The 27,454-nt window shown below is 39.5% G+C and overlaps 1 protein-coding gene across 14 annotated transcripts in view; it reads right to left on the bottom strand.

Annotated features, from left to right (window-relative positions):
* grik5 (glutamate receptor, ionotropic, kainate 5) overlaps positions 1-27,454 on the bottom strand; it is a 115,844-nt gene that overhangs the window by 51,779 nt on the left and 36,611 nt on the right. For 2 of the 14 annotated variants that reach the window (XM_020710266.3, XM_078933568.1), the window contains one exon: positions 9,291-9,351. The exons of 10 other annotated variants lie outside the window; for them this stretch is intronic. The gene's annotated coding sequence lies outside the window, so the exon portion shown is untranslated. Of the gene's footprint in view, positions 1-9,290; positions 9,352-16,674; positions 16,694-20,611; positions 20,630-27,454 lie in introns of those variants that run through there. 2 more of the 14 variants (XM_078933570.1, XM_078933569.1) reach the window with 2 other exon arrangements.

The raw sequence follows: 27,454 nt of genomic DNA, 5'->3' as shown, positions 1-27,454 counted from the left end.
AGAAATATGACTCCTCTGCACGGGCAAAGTTGCACATTTTTTAAAACATTTAAAAATTAGTTTTTCTTTTTTAATAGATTTCTTTCAAACCCAGCAGGAAGATAAATTTATATTTGCTCCTAAGGATAAACCTGCCCTATAAGGGAGCTAGGCTGAGCTCCAGTATGCCATACTTAAGAAGAAGTAGCTTCAGAACTGACTTGATGGACACAAAGGTTAGGTTAAAAAAGAAATCCCTTTTCTTATGAATTTTAAAGTCCATTTCTTTGCAGTTTTTCCATCTCTGCATTCGAAAAAAGGGACAGAAAAGTGCCAGACTGAGGTGAAGTGTGAATTACAGGTATCAGATACAGTCAAGAAAGAACAGACTGAAAACAGTGAGACATCTTTACTGTGTTCAATTTGCAAGGACAGTGTTCTTGGCTGCTGTACGAGCTCCTTTGCTGCAGTAGGACATGGCTGGATCCCTGTAGCTGTTGGGTGTCAGTCTGCGGGGAGGGTCGAGCAGTCCCAGGCTTGTCTGAGCTGTACAGAAAACGCAGCCTCAACCTCCCTCGGTTGCTTTCATTTTGCACCCTGCTGCACCCCCCCCCCCCCCCCCCCCTCCACACACACACACATGCTGACATGGCTGAGACACACACACTAAAGACACACAAGTATCCAGGTCTGCGTCAAGTGTGAGTGTGTGCATGCATGAACACCAGCACACACAGGAAAAAGAAAAACTTAAGGCGGAGGCAGAAAGAAAATGGAAAATACGAGAGAGGACATTCATTCCAGCAGTAGATTTTGCCGTTTGGCACATGCATTCATCTTGAGGCACATTTGCGCGTGCTTGCCGTTTTGTTGTTGTGCGTTCGTGAGACTTGGCGGCTGGTTCATAGTGTCTGCAGAGCCTATTATGAAGAAGAAAACCATAAAATCAGAATCTTAATTATCTTGAAGAAGCCTGCTGGAAGAGGGTGGGTGGGTTGGGTAGGCAAGTAAGCCAAGAGAAGGTGGAGACAGTGTGAACTGGAGAGATACACAGGATTGCCAGTTTGCCTCACACCCCCCGGCAGGTGATATGGGGATGAACAGAATAAAAGAAATTAGCAGGATAGAGTAGAGAGAAGGGTAAAGACGCAGCTTGATGAAGTAAAGGAGAAGAGAAAATCATTTTTTTTTCCACTTCTGCCAAACTGTAAGGTAAAAAAAAACCTGACAGTCAACATAATGAAAGGATGAATCAGTCCTATAATTCAATTTGCAAGTGGAACAGCTTCAGCGGCTGTGATTTTAAGGAGCAAGGACCAGCCGACATGTTGGGACACAAGTGTGATTTTGTTCAGTCTCACAATTAACAGCCATTGCTGACTGGAGCCTGTTGCAGGCAGCTGGTTGGATTTCCTGAATGAGCGTGGTCAGGCCATTTTTGGAGCACTTGTTAACCTCCAGCCGGCAAAGATGAACTGGGAAATTGGCTTGTTGTGTGTCTGTTTGTACACATGATAATGAGCACGGTTTCAGTAGCGGTATTTTTCTCTCACGGCATTTTTCTGTTATTGCAATGAGAGCTTCGTGTCTGCATCAAAGCAGCAGCACATGATCTTGGTCACTTTGACTCAGTGTTTTCACTTTGCACCAATTTGCATTATTTTTACCTCTCCTCTGTAATCATACAGATTTACCTTCCCGTCTTCATCCTCCTTCTACAAACACACCTCAGTTCCTCAGATGCACATTTGTTTTGTTTACTGCTTGTTGTGTGTTTTGTCCCTCACCTTTTGTCCGCTCTTGTCTCATTTTTTCCTGTATTCCCCTTGGCATTCTCTGTTCAAGTGCTGCAATTCTGATTCAAGGTCTGCCAAACTTGGAGTCTAACATTTGAAAAACTATGATTTAATCATGTCATATTGTGAATGTTGAAACTATATCTCAAGGGTGTTCTTTCAAAATGTTACCTAATATGAAAATGTTGGAGCTTATATTACTTTACCCGCATGAAACTCAATGCAATGCTCCCAGGACACTACACTAAAACTAGTTTAAATGCAGACTAATCGATCTAGAGAAAACTGACAACAGTACCAATATCGGTGGTATATAATTTAATTCTGTAATGGGTTTTACCAAGTACAAAAACAAAACTTTCTTGACCCAAAATGTGTTAAATAAATTTCTCCTCCATCAAAACATTTCGAAAGGCAAAAACCTTTTCCTCTGGCACCGTTATAGCTTTCACTTCAAGACCATTTTTCTTTTGAAAAGTGTGTATCATCAATCATAAATCAACTAAAATTTGTAACTGGAAGGTTAAGGAAAGATTTTTTTATTTTATTATTTTTTTAAATAAAACATTCCCTGACAAAAGGAAGAGGTATTAGGAAAGAGCATCTTCCATCAACACTAATGTCCCATTTTTCACTTTAAAAGAACATGATCCAAATTCACAGCAACATTTCATGGGTTCTTCCTCTGGTCACACACCACAGACAGACAAATGGCTCCTTTCACAGCTCCTGTCTCAGCTTCTGGCAAAAACACAATCCTGTTGTCTCCTTTATTAACGTCAGCGACTCTACTACACCCGAACTGACAAATCATTTTACTGTCCTAAATGACCATATACATTTAGAAACTGACTCCTCATAAAAGCCTACATGAGTTACATCAAAATGGAGAATAAAGCACAGATACTTGATAATTTAAAGACCCACTCTGAGAAAAATTGTGTTTTTGTTTGTTTTTCTAGCCTTTTTCTCATAATGAAGGACATATATAAAGAAAATTAAGCTTAAAATTGCCTTTTGGAGTATTTCTTTATTCAAATCACTGTGAATCAGGAGCAGAAAAAAAATTGCTGTTTGAAAAAGCTTGTGTGACGTAGAAACTACGATGCCAAGTCACAGAATGAAGCCTGCTCCACTGCATTCTGATCCTTCCACTTGTAGACAAATAGATCCAATCTTGCTCTCATTTTGTTGTACAGCTGATGTTAGGTTGGCTTTGTGAGCGAGTATAAGCTAACGTGAGAGAGTGCAAACAGACGGATGACGGGAAGTAAGAGCGGGTTGACTCCACGCCAACAGTCCCACCCACAACTCAGGGTTTTTTTTTTTTTTTTTTTTTTTTTTTTTTTGGGGGGGGGGGGGGGGGGGGTTGCTCAAACTAGCACAATAATAACTAAAAGACCACTGGGAACACTTCTAAAATAGATAAAATAATAATCTGAGTGGGTATTCACATTCAATTCAGTGAAAAAGGCTTAGGAAAATATAAACAGGGTGAACAAAGACTTTTTTATACTTTTTAAGTGATTTTCTGTTTTTTTTTTTTTTATTATTTGTATACACTGTTAAAAACTTAAACTTTGCTGAATGTGAGCAAATTCTGCACTTTTCCGTTTCTTGTTTATTACAAAGCCCCCTTCTCTAATGACCTGATAAATACAAAACAACACTTTAACTAAATGTTGTGAATTTCTGTCCTTCAAACATTGAGAGGTCCTGACCTCGAGAACGCTAAAGCTGTTAAAGTTTGACAGCTCACTGTTGATTTTAAAATTTCCCAGAATACACCAACTTGTTATTCCTTCCCCATTTAAGTTTTTTTTTTCCTCTTTGCCAGTAAGCCATTTGAATCGTTTTTGACCATAGAAATGAAAATCTTTGTTCTCCCATGTAGAGCTCTTTTGACAGCATGTTGTAGTTCGGGCCTTTCAAAAGTCAACAAAAGAACTGAATCTTGTCTCACCTTTACGCAGCTTCAACAGTAATTGAGTCAGTAATTTACTTCACTTAAGGTTGTTGCGATAAATAAAAACGTTTAATCATCAACTCATCTGTTTGCCGTTGTCATAATAATGATAATGGGTGACTTTTTGTCCATAAATCTTTTGTTCTTTAGTGCTAGAATTGTCTCTCCAGCTTTTAACTGTTTTGTTTTTATGTCAGTCATCTTGCAAAGAAAGATAACACTTGAGAAGGTTGAAAGCACAAATTGTGCTGTAAAAAGGCTGTTTTCAAAAACAGTTAATAGACTCTGATAACAATCAGAAAAAAATTAAATGCTCCCCTCTAGCTGCTGAAATCTTTATTTCAACATTTTTTTTAGGTTTTAAAAAAAAACAGTTTCTCCCCACTCCTTCCTTGTTTTGCAGCCACTATCTGTTTTGTTTCCTTTTCAGGAAAACCTGCCTCTTCTCCTGGTAGTTCATCCCTCCTCAGTCTCCCCTGCAGCAAAGCCCCCTCTCACTCCATTCAATGAATGTGGATAAATTCCGTACTGAGTTCTTCTTGACAAAAAGGCCCTCAGACAGTGACACCAGCTGCTTAAGGACCCAACCTCCCCCCATGACAGCGTCACATCCGAGCACGTCGTCCACAAACATCCGCACAAGTGTCCACAAATATGCTCATTCAAGGGATGCACAGGCAGCGGCGTCTCTTTATGTTTGGTGTGAATCTGCTTCCTGATGAATGCCTGCATGTGATTTGTTTGCGTTTTCCTGCAAACAGCTTGTGTTTCAGCGCCTCTGATTTCATATGTTACACCTGCTGTTCCAGTCATTATAGGGCCGTGGGAGTACCATATGAGTGCATGAGCTTAAAGACCTGCTATAGTGTCTATGGAGGTGGATGCAGCTCCCACTTGTTGCAACTCTGACTTACTCCAGGGCAGTAATTTAATCACAACTACAAAGCTCTTTGCTAACTCTTACCCCATGGCTTGTTTGTAGAACAGAAACTTGTGGGGGGAAAAAATTACTATTAACAATGAATATAAAGCAGTGACAAAATAACACTTGGTGCTACAAAAGGGAATAATCTGCAAGGTAAAGAGCCCCGTCAGTTTAATTCTGTGTTAACTGTTTAATAAATGTCACTGAAGATGTGGGATGAAACGATTCACTTTCATCATAAACGGATGCTACATTTTTAGATCTGAGACTTTATAGAACAGTACTGCTAAGCGTGCGAGCACTCCAGCCTTCAAAGGACTTATATTTCAAGCAAATTTATGTTTGGCTTCGATAAAGGATTAGATTTACTATGCTTCACACCTGCTGCAAGCTCAGTTTTATGAAAACAGAATTTACTGCACAGCACAGCGCACCTGTGAGACATTTGAACAGGGATCTGTTGCAGCTGGCCCCGTTGGATCTCAGCTTCTGCACTTTAGACCAAACGTTTAAGAGGAGCATTTTTTGGGTGGAAACGTATATATGAAACTTTACGCTAGAAAGAAACTAATTGTTGACCAAATGCTAACTTTTAATTTTGATAAGTGTCATGTCATCCTTGATTTTTCCACAAATGCTGTGCAAAAGATTTCACCAAGCTGTTATTGTAAATGGATAGGAGGCAAATCCTGCAGAAAGCTTTTTTGGTTTATTTGCTTTGATAGGTGTATACAGCAGTGATGTGATTCTCTGTGTTTTCTCTTTTTCACAGGGGTTGCCATTATTTGCAAATTACTATAGTTTTCTCAAATGGCGAGGACACACCGTTGCCCAGCCACTTTATTTTCCTACTCCATCTTCCCTACAAGCGTATTTTTTCTCAGAGGAGTTTATCTATTAAAGTGGACCCAATAAACATTTAAAGTAGAACCATTCATCTCTTTCTAATCTGAATCAAACAGCTCATCTTCAACATTTTAACGGAACCAGTGAGCGGGTTGATGCCTAATTAGGATGTGTCTTAGCAACAAGGAACAAGCGGTGTCAGTGTTGTTGGTGGATTTCAGGCTTCTGATTATCATCCGAACAGCTTGTTTGTGCTGTTCTGAGAACAGTGCTTTGATCTTTATTGAAATAAACTAGTTGCACTTGTGTTTTGTGAGTCGGTGCAGTTTTAGGAGATCACAGGGGGATCCAGTCCCACTCGTGCTGTTAATGATTTTCGGCTTCACTCTTCTTTTTTCCTGTTTAAGAAATCTCTCCCCAGGGCTTGGATCTTAAATAAGCTCAGTGTTTTGGGGGTTTTGTTGTTGTTAATTAGGTAAAACACTGGATGCAGTTTAAAGCTTCAGACCAAAAAGTTTCATAAATTTAGGTATGACCTTTTGAAAAGCATATTCTCATCACAACCTCAGGGTGATAAGCACCATTTGAAGATGCACGTGTTTGAAACAGGCATTCAAGCTGGAAGATAGGCTGTGTTGAAGCATATAATTGAAACATTTTTAATGGAAATGGGTCATTGATTTGCACCAAAATTATCAATTTCCTCTGTTTTCACACAACCTGACTCTTGACTTAGAATCCCACGCTTGTGGAAGTAAAAGAAGATATAGACATGTTAAAATATATAACAACATTTCATGGCCTTTTTTGTTTTTATTTTAGGATAACATTTGCTCTTTTTTTAAAGCTAGAAAATAACAATCTAGGGAGAAGGGGTGTTATATTGCATCAGTTCTCCTGGGGTTTGTCGCCATTTTTGTTTTGACAGCTAGGACTATTTTTTTGAATAAGTAAAATTGTCTTTAGAACCATCTTCTAACACTGTTATCTAGTGAATTTCACTGCGACTTCTCTGTCTTTTGTTAATTTAACTCTAACACCTGACACTGTGGCTCCAAAGTTTTAAGTTAACACTCTACATAAGATTTCACTGCTCTAAAAAACAGCGTGTGCTGAATTCTGAAAGGATTTAGTCAGATGTTGGGCTTGTTTTATTGTTTGGCACATGAGCATGCAGTTGTCGGAAAAGCTTATGGGCCAGTGCTGAAACGCGTTAAGAGTGAAAGCAGCACGAAAAAAGGAAACAGTGCAGCTACGTGAATTAAGGTTGACAATGTTAGCGTGTTTTCTTGTGCCTTGCCACTGCTCTGTGATGAACCAACGAACTGTCTCCACACTGTTCTCCTATATGGACACCCACACACAACACTCACCCAACACAAAAATAGAGATTTGCAAAAAATAAATAAATAGAAAAACCTATCCAACATATTCACCTTTTTGCACACAGAAAATGCACACATTCATAAGGCGGGGATTAAATGACTCATGTGATGTACGCTTTCTTCCTCTCCCTGGCCTCAGCTTTTGCTGCCGTGGCAACAGAGTCGAGGGTGAGATGAGGATGAAGTGGGACAGGGTACAACAGAGCGGCAGACACAGACAGAAGAGCTGGTGATTGACCGGGTGAATGAAAGATTGAAGAGTCACATCCTATTGATGGCTGCTGTAGCAGTGTGTGTTTTTCTGTTTTTGTGTTGCTTGTTTTTTCTCTGGCAGAGTGAGGCAGCATTAGAAAGAGCGTGTTTGTGTGTCACAGGCTGTGCCTGACTCAGGTGTTGGCCCTGCATGACCAGGACATGTCCACTCACATAAATGTGTAAATGTATACTCTGCAGCAAAACAAGCTTACAGGAGGTTGTGGTTCTGTAAAGTGCCACTCCGATAATTTTTTCAACCTATTGTAAAAGCTTTCTCACTGGTATTTTAATTATGCTTGTGGCGGGGTTTGTTTTTTTTGCTTTTTACCAAAATCAAAAAAGCTGTGTTATTTTCTAGGACATAGTTTCTACAGAGCGGCAGTAGTTCGTTAGAAAAATGCCTCTGAGTTGTGGGCAGGACTGTTGACGCAGAGTAAGCCCTTCTCCACTTCCCATTATCTATCCATTTGCACTGTTTCCTTCCAGTTTATAGCCCCTCACACCCCCAATCTAACTTTACCAGTACAACAAAAAATGGCGAGCGACATCAGAGATATCCAGCGACAATTTTTTAAAATGTTTTTTTTTTGTCTGGTCCAGATTCACAATAATTTGAATAAAGAAATACTCAGAAATGCAATTCTTAATTGTCTTTATAGATGTCCTTCATCCTGAGAAAATGCCACAAGAACGTGTTACAAACACCAAAAACACGATTTTTATTGGAGTGGGTCTTTCAGAGATACAGGGAGCAAAACTAAAAAGAAATGAGGGTCTTAACATAAAGGTAAAGGAGCATCTGTTGCTTTTGGAGATCCCGGTTTTCCATTCTACTAAATTTCTGTGCACAGAGCAAAATGCTGGAATCTGGTTTGCTTTCAGTAGCCCCCTGGCAAGACACAGATTCTCACTGACTGCACTTCACTGACTGGCTTCTTCATCTGCAGAGGAATCACTTGCATCTATGCAAAGTAACTATGCAAGACCAAAAAATGTAGGCCAAGCCACTGTTTGAAATCCAAGTGGGGCAGGACCTTCTCTCCTTTCAGTTCAACTTTAATGATATGGAGTTTTGGGGTTAACTTCAATTCCTCATACAGAAAACATAATTTTACATCATAATATCACTTAAGAGAAATCCCCCCAAAAAATTGTGCTCTTTGAAGAACCGAACAAAAACATGCTACATATTTTAAAAAAAATTTGTCACAGATTTTCTGAGAGAAAATAAACTTTTTGCTTTCCAGGCAACATTCAAATCAAACTAGTATTAAAAAATAAATGATTTTTGCTTCTCTCCTGTTACCGCGGTCTGACAATAGCTGGTATGAACAAGTTAAGAAAGGGAAATGGAAGAATTAGAAAAGGTAAAGACTTCAGGAAATCGGTGGCTGTGAAATATTAAAAGCCTCCGTGGATACTTTCCTGGCAGTTGAAACTCCCCACTGCACCAAATCCTTCCTCTCATACTCACTTGTTTATCAGTTACTGTAATACATTTATTAGAAGGTGCCGTGCAGGCCATGAAAAAAAAATCTTATTTAATGAAAACAAATGCAGCAATTGTCTTATCTTACAACCCGCTCCGCGTCTCACTTTATCTGCTCATGTTAAGGGTTGAGCCTTGGGACAAAGGCATGAAAAATACATTTTTTCTTTGGATTTTGCAGCAAAAATGGCTGAGAGCTTTTCCCTTAGTGAATGAAAAACCGTGAATAATGCTTTACAACTTGAGACACCGCCTATCTATGTTGAGTCAGCAACAACCAAAAGTCTGGCAAATTAATGGAAACTTTGACCTCCAGGGAGAATCTGACACCAAAGACCTAAATATACGTGAACAAGGGATTATAAATCTAAAGCCAAACAAAGATGTTATTCTGGTTCTCTTTCCAACACTAGCGTGTCTACAGTTAAAGAAGATAATGATGATGAACTACCAGGTAGCAGAACTAAATTACATAACTGAACAAGTAATTTATGGCAGATTTCATCCGAAAATTTAAAAAAAAAAGCAGCCCCATCAATTTCCCTGAAAGGTCACGGTAGCTATACGATAACACAATAGTATCCAGAGGGCTTTTTTCACCATTTTATCTCGTGTCAAAAACAACACGGCAGTGAATGGAGCTCATGACCTTGGCTGATGTCATTATACTCCTGTTGTCCTTCTTTCTGCAGTCTGTGGCATCAGGAGCTCTGGAAACACGAAGAAAAGAATCTTTTATTGGTGACGTTTCCGGCATTGCGAGAAAATATATGGAAAATGTGCTGCTGCAAGAGGCAGTAAAGAAAAAAAAATAATGACTTTCTCAATATTGGACTTGCATAAAACCATAAATGCACCTTTTAAACTGATGATTTCATAAGTTACAGCCAGCTTTTTAGACTTTATTGTATAAGCCTTCAGGCCTGGAAATAAATGAATGTTTTACTGACCATAAAAATTCAGTTGTCATTTTACCACATTTCATTAGAATAATTTTAAGCCTTTATAGATAAATGTTTTAAAGACGGACAAATACTTGCGTCCAAATTAAAAGTTTAATTTATCTGCACTGATATCCATGGTTCGAACTCTCCTGGCATTAGTCATACTGATGTCTAAACATCCACTTGTATTGTGAGGATTTTGCCTTTTAGTTTGATTTGTTTGGTTTTAATTTTTTGGTTCTTCTCATATTTTCAGGTTTTCCCCCCGTTGAGTCACATTAAGTTGCTAATTTTCAACAGCTTCCTTCAGTTTAACCAATGATATCCCCATACGTTTAAGTGTCGGATTTTCAGTTCTGCTTTGTCAGGTCTGCAGCTGTTTTGTTCTCTTTTAGTGCACAATTTTGTTATGTATATTGATTTAAAGTGTGAAATTTCTGCCTCCTTGCTTGGTCTTCTGCATTCTTGGTCCTACCCCACCATTCCCAACATGGTTTACTCGTTTGACTTTAATGAACTTTAGTTTATCTGAAGAGTAATGGCTAATGTGAGACACAATTTCACTCCTCGTAAAAAGAGTTTATACTTACTCTGTGCATAAACTCAAAATGTAGTCATTTCAGTTTAAGATGAGGCATCAAACATTTTGACCTGAAAGATTGTGAGGTCACAGGTGATGAGTCTGTAGCTAGAAAAAAGAAGATGTGATGGCGAATGTTGGAGAGGAGAAATCCTGGAGGGAAATGGATGAGGTGATCCATCTGTAGAGGGGAGAGATTGTTGATTGGACTTAAATGGACATGTTGGTGAGGGAAACAGATTTGATGAGGAAGTGATGGGTAAGTTTGGTTTTCAGAACAGAAGTGCAGAAGGACCGATGGTGGTGGAGTTTTGGTTAAAAAATATGGAAATGGCAGTGTTGAACAAATTTCTCCACAGATGAGAGGAGCATAGGATGACATATAGGAGTGGAGGGAGGAGCACATTAATCGGTGGACAGCTTCAGCTGAAGTGATCAGGGAGGCTGGGAGAAAGATACTTGATGGCATCAGGAATAAGAAAAAGCAGATAAAGCGACTTGGTGGTGGGATAAATAAATTCAGGAGGGTGTTGAGAAAAAAAAGGTTAACTAATAAAAAGTGGGACACAGAGGATAGAAGACAGCAGACAGGAGTACAGGGAGATGCAGCACACGGTGGAGGTGCCAAAGGCCAAACAAAGGGTGTATGTGGACTCGTATGACAGGTTTGAGACAAAGCAAGGAGAGGTGGATCCGTACATGGTCGGTAAGGCGGAGAAACAGAGATGAGAAGGATGAGCAGCAGGTCAGGATGATCAAGGATAGGAATGGAAATGTGTTAACAGGTTTTACAAAGTGTGATGTGAAGATGGAAGAAAAACTTTGAAGAGGAAAATGCAGGAACAGGGAAAGATCAGTTAGAATTCAAATTGAAGTGTTAAGGGGAGGTGCCAGTACAGTTTCTGACTGGGCTGTTTAACAAGATCTTGGATAGTGATGTGTGGGGAACCACCTATAACTTCTCAAAATCCATTGTCATTAAAAAGAAAAGTAAGGGTTTTATGTGTGACTTATCAAGTATGGAAAAGGTTGTAAGATCTCTGCAGCACAGCTAAACTTTATATGATATATTCCCTTTAACAAATGGTGACATTTTTTCCTTTGCGATTGGTGTTGGTAAAACACAATCATTTGCCAGTTTTCGCTGATTCCACTGTCCAGACCAGGCTTGGTAATCAATTAATCAACAGACAACAATTCTTTTAGCTCATTTAAACACAAAAACGCTGTCACTGTTATGCTGTCTGCGCTGGCACTGATGCTCCGTGACCAGGGTGTAACCCTCACAAGGTTAATGAAGTGATTTGGTTTGCCATTCGTTGGGGGAAAAGCTGCAGAGCGACATTCTGTTTGGCATTCTCATGCTAAATTACTGCTTACCCCTCAGCCAGCCCTCTGCTAATGGTTTAGAACACGTGAAAAGACATCTACGTCTGCTGGAATATTTATGCAACAGCAGCATTCAAAATTTAGAATTAGCATTTGTTAGCTCTCATTGTTCAGTAACTCCACACCCAGCTCTACTGAATAAATTCATAACACGTTCTGTTAGCCCATGGTACATTAGCCTTAAAAGTCCCACAACTTACTACAGAATTATGAATAACTGCATTCATTTTTCACACAGCCTACAACTGGTACCTCAAATTAGAATTGCTCATTCGTGTTTGATCTAGGTCAGATTGAAGTTAATTATGCATGAGGAATGTGTTTTCATTCAATTTCTTGTTTATCCTGATTTTTATCTGTGTTGTGCCACTGCAGTCATGCCCATTAGAAATGTGTTTTCCCACATTTGAATATAAATGGAATACAATAATTCAGATGTCAACAGAGGTCTGATGTCATAGAATGTGTGAGATGCAGTCACACCAACTTCCAATTGGATTGGACATGAGTGCACAGGGGGAGATGAAGATAACAAGTGAGTTTGGTACATGCGGCATGGCTGTCACAGTAGTTATTACGGGTATTGCACATATACTGTAAACCTCACTGCACTTATTTAGAAGAGGGTTTTTTTTCCCCAATATGACCCTGGCCTCACAGCAAAACTTCCAGCTTAAAAAAAATATTGAAGTGTCTTTTTAACATAGACCCAATGCTGAACCACTGTCAAAGCAGCAGCTGCACTAAACTCTGCAATCATTGTTGGAGTGTCCAAGAACTGCCTGGGAGAAAATGAGATGACTCTCTGTTACCATAATAATCCAAATAAAAGTGGGCACCAAACACAACAAAAAGGGTTATGTGCAATGGAAAAGAGAGTGTTTTAATTGAATTGACTAAATTAGCATTTTAACGGCACTGTATGGCTTACCCTGGGCTGGTGCTGCTGTCCCCACTGCAGTGGTGCCTTTTTTTCTTCCAGATTTGACTAAAAACAAAGTGTTTTCGGGAGTCTGGAAATAGCACCTTTAAACTCCCTGTCTAAGATAAATGTGAAGCAATACAGGAGAACAGCCGGAGAGGCAAAGGCTAGTGGATGTATGTGTCTGCTTCATCATTTTTTTTATGGTGTTGGGTCAAAAACAAGTTCCCTGAGGAGGAAAAAGGATTTAAATGTTGTTGACTTTTGGCTCAAACGCATTCACTAAAGCGACTCCAAAACCTGCAGACCCAATCTGCATCGTGACCATCAGCTTGGACAGGTGAGTTATGGCCAGAATGCTGCTTAATCCTCCCCCTCTTCGCACTACACACACACACACAAGCAACCACTGGTGGTCCATTACTGTCCCTGTCATCCAAGTGTGCAATCAATACCCCCCTCAGACAGCATGCCCACATGTGATGGACGGTAAAGAAGGGATGTTGGAAGGTGAGGAGAGAGGAAAGGCGGAACAGGTAGAAAAGGTTAGCGAGGGGGAGGGGAGGGCTCGAGGGCAGTAAGTGATGGAGCTGAAGAAGACTGATGAAGACAAACAACTGAGAGAAGAAATATGTAACAAAACACAGATATAGTGAGTGTGGGAGGAGGAGATGAAGGACAGGAGTGGCAGAGCAGAAGAGAGATGCAAAGTAGAGTGTGCGCATGTGTGTGTGTGTGCCTGTGCGCATGTGTGTGTGTGAGAGAGATAAATGGAGAGTGTTTGTGGGTGGATGAGAAGAATGCTATATATAATGGCAGAGGTTCAGGAATAGATCAGAAATGATTGTGTTTTGTGATTACCTAACACTGCAAACACTAGCAGCCACCAGCCGACATTGATGACCGCATACAAGCAAAATGCCCTAAATAGACACACGCACACAAACACACGCACATCCCTGGACAGGACACACAGGCACGCTGGAAGAAACTCGGCATAGAAACAGTGGCGCAAATGCGCCGAGCCTCATCTTCATGCTAAACTGAACTTGCTGCCACTGAAGAGCTTTTGTCGTCTGGTCTGAGTTGATAACATACTTTTCCCCACAAACACTAAGACTTGGACACAAGCACACTGCCACCGCGTTGTGAGCGTATCTTATATGCATAAACCACACATAATCACGTTTTAGCACAAGCATTCTGTATTCTCAACACTTGATCCAAGTAGCCATGTCACTCTCCTGCCACACATGCAGACAAACAAAAAGGATAGGAAGCCTCCAGAAAAACACTTGTTGGTCTGCTGTTGTTCATTAAGCACAAGCCTGAATGTTGATAAACATGCAGACTTCCTTAATGCGACCATGTATTCTCCAATGACAGAGCAGGATCAGTTACTACCTACGTTGTTGCAGTGCAACCACTTGTTTTAGATTTAAAGATGTCGTTTGCAAATGCTGCTTTTGACAGTGAAGACATGTTTCAATTAAAAAACAAGTTTTTTGTGGAAATGACCCTAGATTTATTTAAATCTGTTAAAAAATAAAAACACTGTTTGTCGGGAGCTATTGCTTTTTGCAAAAACATTGAAAAAGCTCCACTAAGTGATTCATTTACAGCAGGCAACAATATTCAAAATCACAAAAAAACAAATCGTTTGCTCAGAAAGGCAGTGCAGAGGTAGTCTATCAGATCTGAGCAATCAAAAGAAGAATCAGAGCAAGTCGGTTCTCCCTGAGCACACACAAAAGAACCAACACGCAGCCAAATCAGCAGTTTGTGGCACCTTACAAAGCTGTGGGGTCCAGGACTATCTGAATGGAGGGAAAGATAGGTGCTCCAGGTTCATGCCAGCATAGAGCAGGCACAGAGAGCTGAGATCCAAGGTGAACCCTGCCAACCATTTTGCCTGCATTTTGTAGTCATTTTCCAGGCGATCAAACCTGCCGCCAAGAGGTCAAATGTGTGTGTAAGAGTGTGAGTGAGTTAACAGAGGGCTCACAAATTGTGTGTAAAGTATAAAAATAAAAAAATGGATGCAGGCTTCGTATCCTCACAGATTAAAAAACATAAAAAAAGTGTTGATGCGGACGTGACAAAATATGTGTTTGCTTTTATGAATGTTACTAACATGTGTGCATTGTGCAGCAAGGCTGATTAGGAGCAGGGTGAGCGCCAGAATAAGCCAGAGGCCAGCAGACCCAGCTCCCACTGCGCAGTCAAAAGAATAAACCTGGATGCTACTGTTTCCTGCTGGGAAAGGATAAGAAAGAAAGGGGCAACACAGGAAGTAATGAGTGGGGAAGGAACAAAGGAAGCAGCAAAGAAGGGTAAATCGGGGAGAAGGTGGATGAGCGGAACAGGAGGGTTTGGGGAGAAAAGACAAAACAGCCCAGAAACAGGATGAGAGGGAGGGAGGCTGAGGGGAAAGGAACGATAAGAGCAGGAGTCTGCAGAAAGAGAAAGGAAGGAAAAGTCTTCAGTGCTTGTGGTGGAAACATAAAGAAAAAGAGGAAATGGGAGCGAGGGAAGAAACTGAGCAGCATTGGCCTGCCAGCATTTAGAGAGCCATGTAAAATGGTTGCAGGGGACAGAGCATGAGTCCAAACACGGTCCTCAGAACCCCACTCTGTCCTACTTTATCTAATTGGCTAAATAAGTCCCTTAATGATTCAGGAAGTGCCTTATATGGTCAGCTGGCAGAAAGAATTGATTCCTGTCTCTTTGATATGTTGAGTTGGAATGAGTGATGAAGGATTTGTGCCTAATGTAAACAAACAAAGCCCTACAGCGTGCTAACATGGAGTTACACATACACATACACACACACACACACACACACACACAAAACCCTCGTCCAATTCCCTCGCTATCACAATGAGCTGGCTGACATGATGGGCCCGTCTGGAAAACGCCACGAGGGACGCCTCAGGACAACACCGGGGTGAATGAACAGGTTGTGAACACATTGTACCTGCCCATCCAAGTTTGTGTTTGAATGCCATGTCCCTTTTGAGAACACATAATTGTGCTCGCTTGTTCATTCGCATCCATGTCATTCCACACTGGGCTTTCAGAACGCTGTGTGGCGCTCAGGAATCTGTGAGGACAGCCTCCAGGTTTCACTTCAGGCCCCAGTGTAATGGAGAAGAGATGCATGTCATACATGCACAGCGCGACCAGGTCAAGAACCTTCAGTTTCAACGTTTGTGCACAAAGCCAGGAAACACTAATGCACAAATACAGATCAACCAGGGGCATTGCTGCAAGTGCAAGCTTAGTTTTATAAAGTGAGGGCAGATTACTCAGATGAGACAATGCTTTATTTATGCTGTAAAAAATCTGTGGGGGAAAAAAAAAAAAAAAAATCACAAGTAAGACCGAAATGTTGGAACAAACTGAGAAACACTGTCACAGTCTGGAGACAAAGCACACCAGAATAACAGCAGTGCTACTGCTTTGTTTCATTTGCTTTAGTTGTCTTACGCGGGTCTTGTTGCTATGACAGTTGCTATGACTGACCAGCAGGTCTCACATGCATATGCGCAGCAGATTCTAGCCCTGCTAGATGAAGGCACTACTACACAAAGAAGTCCTTTAAGATGGGGAGACTTCTCCTTTTTCTCTGACATCCACATCAGAACCTGCAGAAAGCAATCATGGTTTCACAGCTGCAGAAACAATTCTATCAACCCATGCACCGTATCATAAAAGCCATCAAGCACTAAGAAATACCTAGAAAGAACACGCCTTCTAGGTGAGACGGTACAAAATGTTCAGGAGCTAAGTCCCCTAAGACTGTCCCATGAAGGAACATAACAAAAAGGTCCATTTTCTATCAGCTGAAGGGAACATACTGTAAATGATCCATTCATAATAGCTAGATGGGTAAAATAATCACAAGTGGATGATACGTTCTAAAGCAATCAGGAGGGTAGAGCATATGGATTCAATGAATAACTCACTTAAGTTAAGAGCACTAAGTGTTCTTTTTCTGAAAAAATATGTATGCCTACAAGGTTTCTGCCAGCATACTGAAAACACTTACACACCAAAGAAGAGATGGACACAGTGACATCCCACACATCAGTGTTATCATGACAAAGAAGAAGTTCACAATAACAGCTTCAGAAGCTTTCCTTCTGCTCAGGAAATATTTTTTCGAACAGCTGGAAATATTACAGATGTCACTTACATTCATCTTCAAGGCCTTCTCCTCATTAGCCTCTCATCTGCAGCACTTCTGAGGCAGGTCTGGTTATGGGAGTTCATTTCTGTTTCTCCTGCTCTACATGTCCACTGTGACTGACGAGCAGCATTGCAAAGTACAAAAAAAAATACCAAAGTTACTCTCTTTCAACTCAATTCAATTTCAATTCAATTTTATTTGTATAGCCCAAAATCACAACAACAGTCGTCTCGATGGGCTTCGAGTCGTCTCGATGGGCTTTTCTCTTTATATTGGACAGGGATGCTTTAATTCAAAATCTTTAACGATCAGAAGTTGTAGAAAAAAAACTGTGGATCCTGGCAACTAGATTATGAAAAAAGGGTAGTCACTTCACTGTTAAGGAGGCAGTTGTGCTAAAAGAAATAAAAAAACATGATAAACCAGTCAAGATGATAGAAAAACAAAGCAGGGAGAGCATCCATTTTTTATGTATACGTCATATCAAACTAAAAGATATTTAATAAGCAGAGCAGGTGTGGTGATGTGAGCCATTAGCTTGAATTGAAACAATTTAGCCCTTTAACACCTGGAGCTTTAGCTCGGTGTTGACATTCTTTCATCTCTAATGCTGCGTTCACATCAAACAGATTTGCGAGTCAGGGGTGTCCATTTTCAATGTTAAAGGGCTTCTATCATGCTATTCTTAAGCCTTTCAGAGTAAACTAGATTCATATATATGATAACATAACCATTTTTAATGAAAAATGAGTTATTTTCCTCGAGATTGAGATGTCTATCTCTGAGGTGCCCACTTTTGCTCCTTGGTGCTGCCTATTACATGAAGTCAACCTAGAGTCGGCCTCTACAGCGTGTCTGCGTTTCGCTTATAAAAACAAACAACATCCTTACAAAACTGCAAAAAGATGCAAATTTGAGCATCGGGCACTGCATTGATATGTCAAGCGTTGACTTGGCAGTAGTGTCTTTTGGGCGTCGTGGTAAGATTTGGGTGTTGCACAGTGACGCATCCAGAGTTAAAAAATCTGAACTTTGGCAAAGAAGACACATGCCTCCAACCAATCAGAGACTCAGCTTTGGCATGCGACGTGTTGATGATGCAATCAGCGGGTGGAGTCAAAAACTAACTTAGAGGGGAATCAGATTGTTATACTCTTGAATTTTGTAATTAATGTAAATTAAAAAGATTGTCTAATTTTGTTCTGGTTTTTATTTTTTCCCTCCTTGGACTAATGTGGTACAGCAAGTCATTAAATTGGGTCATAGAGAGACAGATGTACTGCTGAAAGCAGCCATCATGCAGCTCCTGAAGTAGATGGTGAAGCTTACCATGATGATGAATGATCTCATTAACCCAGATGTAGACGTGATTACCAGTGCTTTTGTGGAGCTCTTTAAAATAAACAAATCTGATCTCTCGACATCATCCATGTCTTTCATGCATTGCAGATGAGATATTCAGTCAGAGCTTCCATGTAGCAATGAGGCTAAAACTGTAGCTCCTCCCACACGCGTCTTGATGGCTAAAGAGTTATGGTTTGTCAAAGAGTGTTTGTTATTTAGGTGTTATCTATGCAGCTCAGTCATCTCCAGTGTAAGAGGGTTAAAGCCAATTATTTTATCTATTTTTTTAGTTTAAGTGTAAAATCCACTCATGAAGTATATAAAAAAATTGAGTGTGTACCTGGAAAAAGAACAAAAGATGGTGGAACAAATCTTGTGAGTGTGAATCACTAAACACTGAAGTGCTACTTGGAACAAGCTTCATAGAGTTACTTGGTAAATTCACCTGGCTGAAGGTGCTTTCATTTTTATACAAGCTTGATTTTGGAAGTCAGGGTTGACGGTTGGCTGAAATACACGTCCATCTTTAGTTTGTTCACTTCTCAGCTCGACTAAAACAGCCTTTTAATGTCCAGCTGAGGAACCGACAAAGCAGCAGGCATGTCCATGAAAGACCACGATCCGCCCCCTTTATGTGTCCATGCTGGCAGGATGTCAAAAAAACGGCTATTAGATACGCATACGTAAGTGCATATTTGCATATTTGTGAATGTGTGTCCATAACTGTCACTGTTTTCAGAAAGTAGCCAGCAGCATGCTGATGGCTGAGTTGCGTAGATGACACCTCCTGTTGACAGCAGGCTCGAAGCGAGGATGCTAGTCATAACATAACAGCAGGAAGGTGGGAGGACATCACCTCCAAGCAAACATACACACATACACAGAGAAACACTGTGACACAGTGTTAAAGTCATATCAAGGTCCTTATTTAGACTGACTATCATCACTGACCTCTCTCCATCCTCATTAGTGGAACAAGACAGCTTCTGCCGGCCTGACACAGCCGCAGGCCCACACACAACATGTCACATTGCTTCATCAGTGCCTCAGTAACTAAATCCCACACCCTGTAGGTCTCTCCCTGCTTGTGAATGTATTTGTACCCGTATTGACTACTTCATTGACATCCAGCCCGCTTTTCTGAATAGCCTTTTTACCTCTCCAAAAATAGTTCAAATAAACTCCTTAAAAAATAATCTCAGATGATGAGCGTGCCAGTTTACCTGCTCCCCTCAGATAGCAGGTGAGCTATGACAGAATGGATGTCATGATGGATAATGGCAGGTATAATGCATCATCATGGCAAACCTGTGCTGTCAGTGAAGGAACAGATAGAGGTGAAGACTGACTGAGGTGGAAAGCATTACACGAAGTCTGGCAACGCTGCAACACACGAGGCACAGGAGTGAGCTGAAATCCGCTCACGTTTATCTCTTTCCCCATTTTAGCTCAACTGTGACACAATCCTCATTTTATCGAGAGATAAGACAAAATGAAACTACTAAACCCATTCACGTCATAAGCTTAGAAAGTAACATTCTTTTTGTTGAAGTTTTTTTTTTAAATCAAAGTAAAGGGTGAGACATACAGTATCATGAAAATCCAACCTGTACTTACCTAAGACCAGCCTTCCCTCCCTTAAATATTTAATGCTAACATGGATGACAAAAAGAAAATTTAAAATTTCCTTCACCTACACCTTGGCAGGTCTTAACCTGGAGCACAAAACCCTTTATTAGTTCTTTCTCCTTTTCTTTCAGCCTTTGTTCCTAATTCAATTTCTTCTTCCTTCTCTCTGCATGTCTCAAGTAAATTCTGCTCAATTCAAAGGCTCTTTAAAAGCGTGACCAGCCCTGTGGTGAAGTGCCAGCTCAGTTTGAGGGAACGCTCTGATGGAACATCAGCAAACCACGGGAATCTCAGCATCGCTACATAAACACTCTTATTGAGTGCAGGGCAATGAATGCAGATGAAATGTGTGCGCCTGAGCAGTTTTCTGTCATAAATTATGATCCTGATTTCTCTTTGCCGCTTTTCAAAAATCAAATATTTCAGTTAAAAAAAAAATTATAATAAACTTTAAAGCGAGACCCCCACAACACAGTTTGGCTGCATCAGCTGGCTGACAATACACCGAAATGCACATTGAATTAAATTCTGCAGGAAGGGAAAACAATTGGTGCAGTATAAATGTTTCTTGATGCACTGTCATATTAGCATGCTAAATCATTACCCATAAAAGGTTTGAGGAAATGTAATAATCTGTCAGTCATTGTATTTGCAACAGTCCAAGGAATTTAGGGTACAACGTATAGATTTGATGATAAACTATTTGACTGTCATAAATGTTCAGAGAGACCATATAACCCTTGTGCTATTTTAGATGACCCCACCCTTACTTTGACGTGTTATTCCTACCATGACAAAGGTGGATAAAGGTGGAAAGATTTCATGTAATCCATGGACACCAGTGAAGATCACAAATCATTCAAGAAAAAAGGTTCAGTGCACTGTCTAGTGGGTCTAGATGACCCAACTCCTTATGTTAAAGTGCCTAGGATAGCACAAGGGATAAAGGCTCACAAAAAGTACCACCTACTGTCACTTTGTCTTGTGTCTTTCTTTTTAGCCATAAATGATTTTGTGCTGACCTGTAATTTTACATTTTGTGCTTAGTTGTGTTGTTGTGACTTATGTTAGCTTCATTTTATGACTTTGGTTTTAGAGATTCCCTTAATTTACGCACCTGTGTCTCATTAACAATCACTGTAAATGACCAGCTTGGGGTGTGTGTGCTTTGCTATTTCACTATTCTGTAAATATATGTGTCTTGCGTTCATTTTTGGTTTGTTTTAAGTCTTTTTGGGTATTATTCAAGTTTGTGTTGGACTGTTCATCTTCAGTTTGTCTGCTTGTTCTGCTTTCATGCCTGATATTGGTGAATGTAATTAGCACAGCTGTTTCTGTTTTGTTGATTTCCTGCAGTCACTAAATCTGCAGTCTCAGTCCATTTTTTGTTATTCTCAATGTTCTTAATTGGTTCACTTCTTTTGTTTTTTTCTTTTTCAGATTTAGGTGCTAGGTCTCCCAAACAATTAAAAAACTACGACTATCTAGTGCCCCGGATTTTAAAAGCAGTTTGGACAGCATGCTCACTTTTCTTTTAATGGCACGTGACAATACCTATTTCCAGAAGTGAAAACATTAGAACATTTAATGAAGACTATTCACTGTGTTCTGGATGGTTTAAATTTTTTATTTTTAGCATTTACTGTAATTTAGTCAAAATTGGATCAAAAAGATTTTAAACTCCTTGCACTGGAATAACAGGCCCCTTAGAAATAAATTACACATTTTTTACCCCACTGGCAGTTTTTTTTAAAATAAGTAAAAAATCAAATCTGCCAATTGAATAAGAAAAATGTTCTGCAAGAATTCTCATTTTAAGAAAATATCTAGTCAGTTAGAAGAGTTTTCTCATCCTAAAATTGGTTTGCTGTTGAAAAACTGTCTTGAGAAGATTTTCTTGCAAGGCATGCGAAAAAACGTTCTTTAAGCATGGGTCTCTTTACTTTCTTAAGATTCTGCCTTTGCAGTGTGTAGCTTTTACTGATGGCTCCTTCCTCCACTTTCCTATTGAGTTTGAAAATACAAAATAATCATCCAGTGGCTGCTCAGTCAAGCAAAAAGCATGATGGGAAATGAAGGCTGTCACTTCTGCTTATTCATTTAACCTCTTCAATACTGTCAAACAGCAGCCCTTTCAGATCATCCCACAGATTTTAAGCGGCGGCATTTACTTGTGAGTTACTCACTTGTGAGTGCATGAGTCGACACTGCCAAACAACTCCCATCTCCACTTCAAACACAGGCGCAAAGACTCATGCAGTGCAGCGAAAAATAAATGTTTCTTTAAGCTTGTAAATATCTGTAATTGCTGGGAAATTTCTCTTTGAGCGATTTAAGTATGTTTAAATCTGGATTGTGTTGCAAAATGTCCTTGTTATTGTTGAGTCTTGAGTGTTTTGTTTGGATCTTACATCAGCTTTCATGGCAACAAGGGACTGAGTACAAGTCTGTCTCTTGCTGATACCAAACAGAAATTCTCTTTTGAGCTACCAAACAGTAACTATTATGTCGTTTTTTTTTGTTTTTTTTTTGTTACATTGTATCAGGAACACATACTTGTGGATTTACGTGTGGTTGAGTTAACCATTCTTTGTTTTGTTTTTTCCAATTTGGTGGTTTCTGATTTTGTGCCCATTACATTAATGTTTTTAAAGCCTAATTTGAAAATGTTCTTTTTATGCATTTAATAATAAAAATTAATTTTATATTTTGGAGGCATAAAGGCTATTTGATACCATTACTTCTGAAAAAACTCCTATTGACTTCAATTTGAAAGTTGTAGTGTTTTGTCACTCCTGAAATAAATACATTTATCCTAATAACGGTCTAATGAGTGCAACCAAGGGTGGCTGCAACTACACACTCGCACACTTACAGTCCTGTCAAACAAGCTTGAAACACATGCACACATCCAGGTGGTCCCAAATCCACAATGAATCACTATCCAGTGTACCTATTATAAAATCAATTATGTTTCAGCACCTGGGCCTGAACCTGACTTTTTTTCCTTCCATTATGCATCTTTTTGTCCCACAAATGTCCCATTTGTCATTGTGGAAAAATCACAAATACACCTGGATTTCTAGAGAAACTGGGCAGCAGTTGGTAGATTGTTTATATATTGGAATAAATGGTTTGTGTCAGAAAGGTACCAGGGCGCATGAGGGAGGATAATAGAATGAGAGAGCAGAGATGAACATTGCAGAGGGCAAAAAAACACACAGTTTATGCTGTTTTTTGGTTTATTTTAGAAAATGAAAAGTGATTTAGAATCAGGTTTAAATATTAAGTTAGAAAGGAACAAAGAAGAGAAAGATCAAAGGGGTAATAAACCTCTTTGGCTTGGTTTAAAAGAAAAAAATAAAGAAAAGAGGATGCAATGATGGTGACAAAATTGGAAGTTGTTAATATTGCAAAAACAGAAGTCAACACAAAAAGCATTTTATTAAAAAGTGACGTGTGAATAATTGCCCTTCAGCAGACTTTTACATTTGAAAAAAGTCAATCTAAATAATGTTATTTTTCTTTATTTATGCTATAGCATTGATCATAGTTAGAAAAAAACAAAAAATAAATCGTTGTTTTCCCTGTTGCTACACACAGGACATGATGCAATGAGTAAGCAATGCCTCAGTTTCCTTTGTCAGAATAGGATGCACCAAGTACAACTCTGCAATTTAACTAAACTTGCTCAAAACTAGCTTAACAACAGCATAATTTCCAGAAATAAATGCTTGGAAATATATTTTAAATATCAAATACGTCTGGGGTACCGCCTAAAATGCATTTTTTTCCTTGTTTCACCCCCACCTTTATGTCCGATAGTAAATCTTAAAACAGATAAAATACATTTAAAAGTCTTTTTTTCTATTAATTGTTTAAGTGATGTCTCTAATAAATGTGGAAACATTTGTGTTAAAAAAAACATAATATTTCAAATAATTAAATTATTATTATCAATGGAACATGTGTCCAGCAATATGCACTCAGCTCTGTTACTATAAACTTTTTTTATCATATAAGAAGAATGTAACAGATAATCACAGGATTTGTTGGACTTGACATCATTCTAGGGCTGCATGGTGGCGCAGTGGTTAGCGCTCTTGCCTCACAGCAAGAAGGCTCCCGGTTCAAGTCCCGGCTGGGGGACATGATAAACACATCAATGGGGGACCTTTCTGTGTGGAGTTTGCATGTTCTCCCCGTGCATGCGTGGGCTTTCTCCGGGATCTCCGGCTTCCTCCCACTGTCCAAAAACATGCTACATAGGTTGATTGGCAACTCTAAATTGACCATAGGTGTGAGAGTGAATGGATGTGTGATTGAGGATATTCCACCCTGCGACAGACTGGCAACCAGTCCAGGGTACCCCTTGCCCAAGTGACCGGGATAGGCTCCGGCAACCCAGTGACCCCGAAAGGGAATAAACAGTTAAGAAGAAGATGAATGAATGACATCATTCTAATTTCAAATTCAAATTAATTTTGTTTTTATTTTTATAGCACCTGTAAAAAGAACAGCTAAAGGTGCTGTACACAAAAACAAGCAAGAACACAAAAACACCATGCAATAACATAATAAAATAGGCCCCTCATAATAATATACACAAAAACAAACAAAAGTGAAGAGAAATGATTATAAAAAGGCATAAGAAGAGAGAACCCATCATCAATAAAGAGAATTGGTAGAGCTAAGGATCTCCTCTTTTCTATCTGTCATATTTTTACGACAGTTAGCCTGGATTGAATGTCTTACTCTATCCCATGTAACCCTGCTTTTTTTTTTTTACTACTATCTTTCTTTTTACTTATTTACATGAGTAAGTCCTCTTGGTCATCAGTAAAAACTAGCTTTTACTCCTGGGAGAAAGCTAATATTAGCACAGATTTGCAAGCCTGTTACCTGCAAAAGTCTGTAACAGGGTTGCTCCAAGTTTTGTGGTCATCAAATATCCAATAAAGCAAAAATTGCACAATTGATCTGTAAGTTGAGCTAATAAATCTTTGACAGTTTATAACCAGCTATTAATGAATATGTAGCAAAAAATCAAAATCAGAAAAGTTACTTTTTTATGAATATTGAAGCCCAAATGTCCTCCAATTGTGCAATGACCCTACTACCAAGCCAGAAAGCCCCATAAATACTTCAGAATTACTAAACCCAAACATGAGACATGGAGTTAATAGAGCCGCTGTCCTCTGAGACACCGTGATGGGTGATGGGAGGCCAGTAATTATCCTAAGCTGTAAATATTTTACAATATCATACCGAGCCATTAATTACAGATGGCTAAAACGTCCAGTTCTAAATACAGCTGATAAGAGATGACACGCTGTCACCTCCATCTGCAGCCAGACCCTTTCCCTCACCTCTCAACTGTCTCTCAACATACCATCATCATTCCACACACACACACACACTCCCACAAACACACACCACAAACCACCTAATGCACCACAATCACATCCGCCAGACAGGGGGGCAGAAACGGGAAACGCTGGCTGAGTGATTAGCTTGACATCACACAAAATAAGGGTTTGATGAAGAAAGGGGGGGGGGGGGGCTGAAGAAACAGGTGAGAGGCAGGGAATGAGAACAAAGCTAATAAGATAGTGTGATAGAGGCAGTCAAAAGGCAGGAGCAGAGAAACCAGAGGAAAATAAGACGGGGGAAGTGGAGAAATGCCTCCAAAGGACAGGAAATCAGCACCATTCCATTTTTGTTTAAAGAAAGAAGCCAGAGTAGGACTCCTTCATGGCCGAGGAATAAGGAACGGTAGATGAAACCTCGCCTGAGGGAGATCACTATATTTATAGTCCACTATTATTTATTTATTTTTCTCATTCTCTCTTTAGACGTCTGCTTTCTAAAAACATGCATGCATTTGTTCATCCTCTCAAAGGCTTGGATGGAAGACAAATTTTCCATCGACTCTTTGATCCAACATTACTTCCATCCTCTTCCTCACCTAACTCTCCCACCCCTGCGTATCTCTATCAGATCAGCCGCTTCCCCTTTTGCTCTGGCAATCTTGGCTTTTCGCCCCTCCTTCATGTATCAGCTCTTCCTTTATTTCCAGTCTCCCTCGTTGCCTTTTCTTTCCTCATCAACCACTTGGCATCCATTTCCACTGACGTGGGAGGGACCCCATTACACACATCTGTTTATTCATTTTGTTGGCGTGGATCCACTCCAAGTATGCTTATTCAGAGAGAGTTTGGACATGTACTCAATAGTAATAATATACACTTGATATTGACTATAATATAAATGGAAAACCATATTAAAATCACACATATTTGCATTGTTTAGCTATGAAAACTACCTTCTTAAAATCAGGTAGTGTAATATGGTAAATGTAATAAACACAAAAATGCAAAATATAATAGATTTTGATATTTTACATTTATGAAACATCAGTCTTGATGCAAATAAAAAGATTAATCTTATGCAAATTTTTTAAGAATTGGATCATTCCCTGATAAATATGAACAAAAAGGTTCAGAAATTAATACATTTTGTTATTCACTATACAAGATGAAATAGATGGATGCAATCTCTAGACCTTAAGGTGGCACTGAATAAATTCTGTCTTCGTCACAATTGCTGAGCTGTGATGAATGTTTTGAATGCCATGGCTGCATTAACATATGCCGGCTGGAACTCCGGCATGCAAAATAAAAACCATTCAAGTCTGCTGCTGCTGCTGTCTGTCTGTCGGTCTGTCTGTCAGCCAGGGCTCATATGAAAGCAAGTGAAGTACAAAGGAAAACTGCCTTTCAGAATTAAGGTAGATATTTTGAGTGCAGACAGTGGCACTAAAGATATAAAGAGGTTTTCGCATGAAGCTAAAATGAAAGCATGACAGGGGTCAATCAATCAAGTACAGTTTAACTGACTTGTAGGTCAGTCAATTTCAGTTTATATTTCCGCTTTTTGAGAAGCTCGGCTTTGAGAAAAAGTTCTAAATTAAACCTGTAATTGAAACATCATTCAGGCACATTCTAATTACAGTGATTCATTTCATTACTTATGTTGGAACATAGCCGCTAAGAATTCTGGGTTTGAGAACAACTACAAACTGGTTTTATAGGAAGTCCTGTGACTTTGTGATAAAAACCAAAGACCTCCCAGATTCTTCAAACCTTAAAGCCTATTCAAAACCACAAAAAAAATGGATAAAAGAACAAATTAAAACATCATTTGATTTCTTGTTGTTATACGGCTTACTTTTTTCAAAATAACATTTGTAGGGAAACAGTAGTTTAGGCACTACTGAACATAAAGAAATGGTGTCAGGCACAATTAACGACATTATGCTTTTTCGACTTTAGCAAAAAAAACATAAAAAAAACATCTCAATTGAGCATCATTGTTTCAAGAAATAACAGTAAACCGGTAAATGAATCTCTACTGTAAAGAGGAAGAATTGTTGGCAATGAAAATAAACATCCTAATGCCAAAAGTAAAGAATGTGTTTGCTTCTTTTAACATTGTTTACGTGTATGGTTTTCTTCCTGCCTTCTTCCTCGCACTGATCTTATGGGTAACACTGAGATCCTCCAGCCTCGCCGGCACATTAACATGACAGGATTCACCACCTTGTGCAACATGGTCTTTGCTCTGAGAGTGTGTGTTTATATGTGTGGATGTGTGTGCTTCTGTCATCAGTTATCCCAGAAAACGTTGTTTACTCTAGTGTGACAAGGCTGTGAAAACAACATCTTTTGTAATCGTTTCCTGATCGGTGCTTCATACCAGGATTTCCTTCAGGATGCGACAGCTTTCACTTTAAGGTCTTTTTAAAACAAGA

Source organism: Oryzias latipes, chromosome 16 (assembly GCF_053564925.1).
Source record: "Oryzias latipes strain Hd-rR chromosome 16, Olatipes_Hd-rR_3.1".
NCBI classification, from domain to species: domain Eukaryota; kingdom Metazoa; phylum Chordata; class Actinopteri; order Beloniformes; family Adrianichthyidae; genus Oryzias; species Oryzias latipes.
Note: the sequence above shows the minus strand (reverse complement) of the source record. Positions and strands in the feature narration are given on the sequence as shown.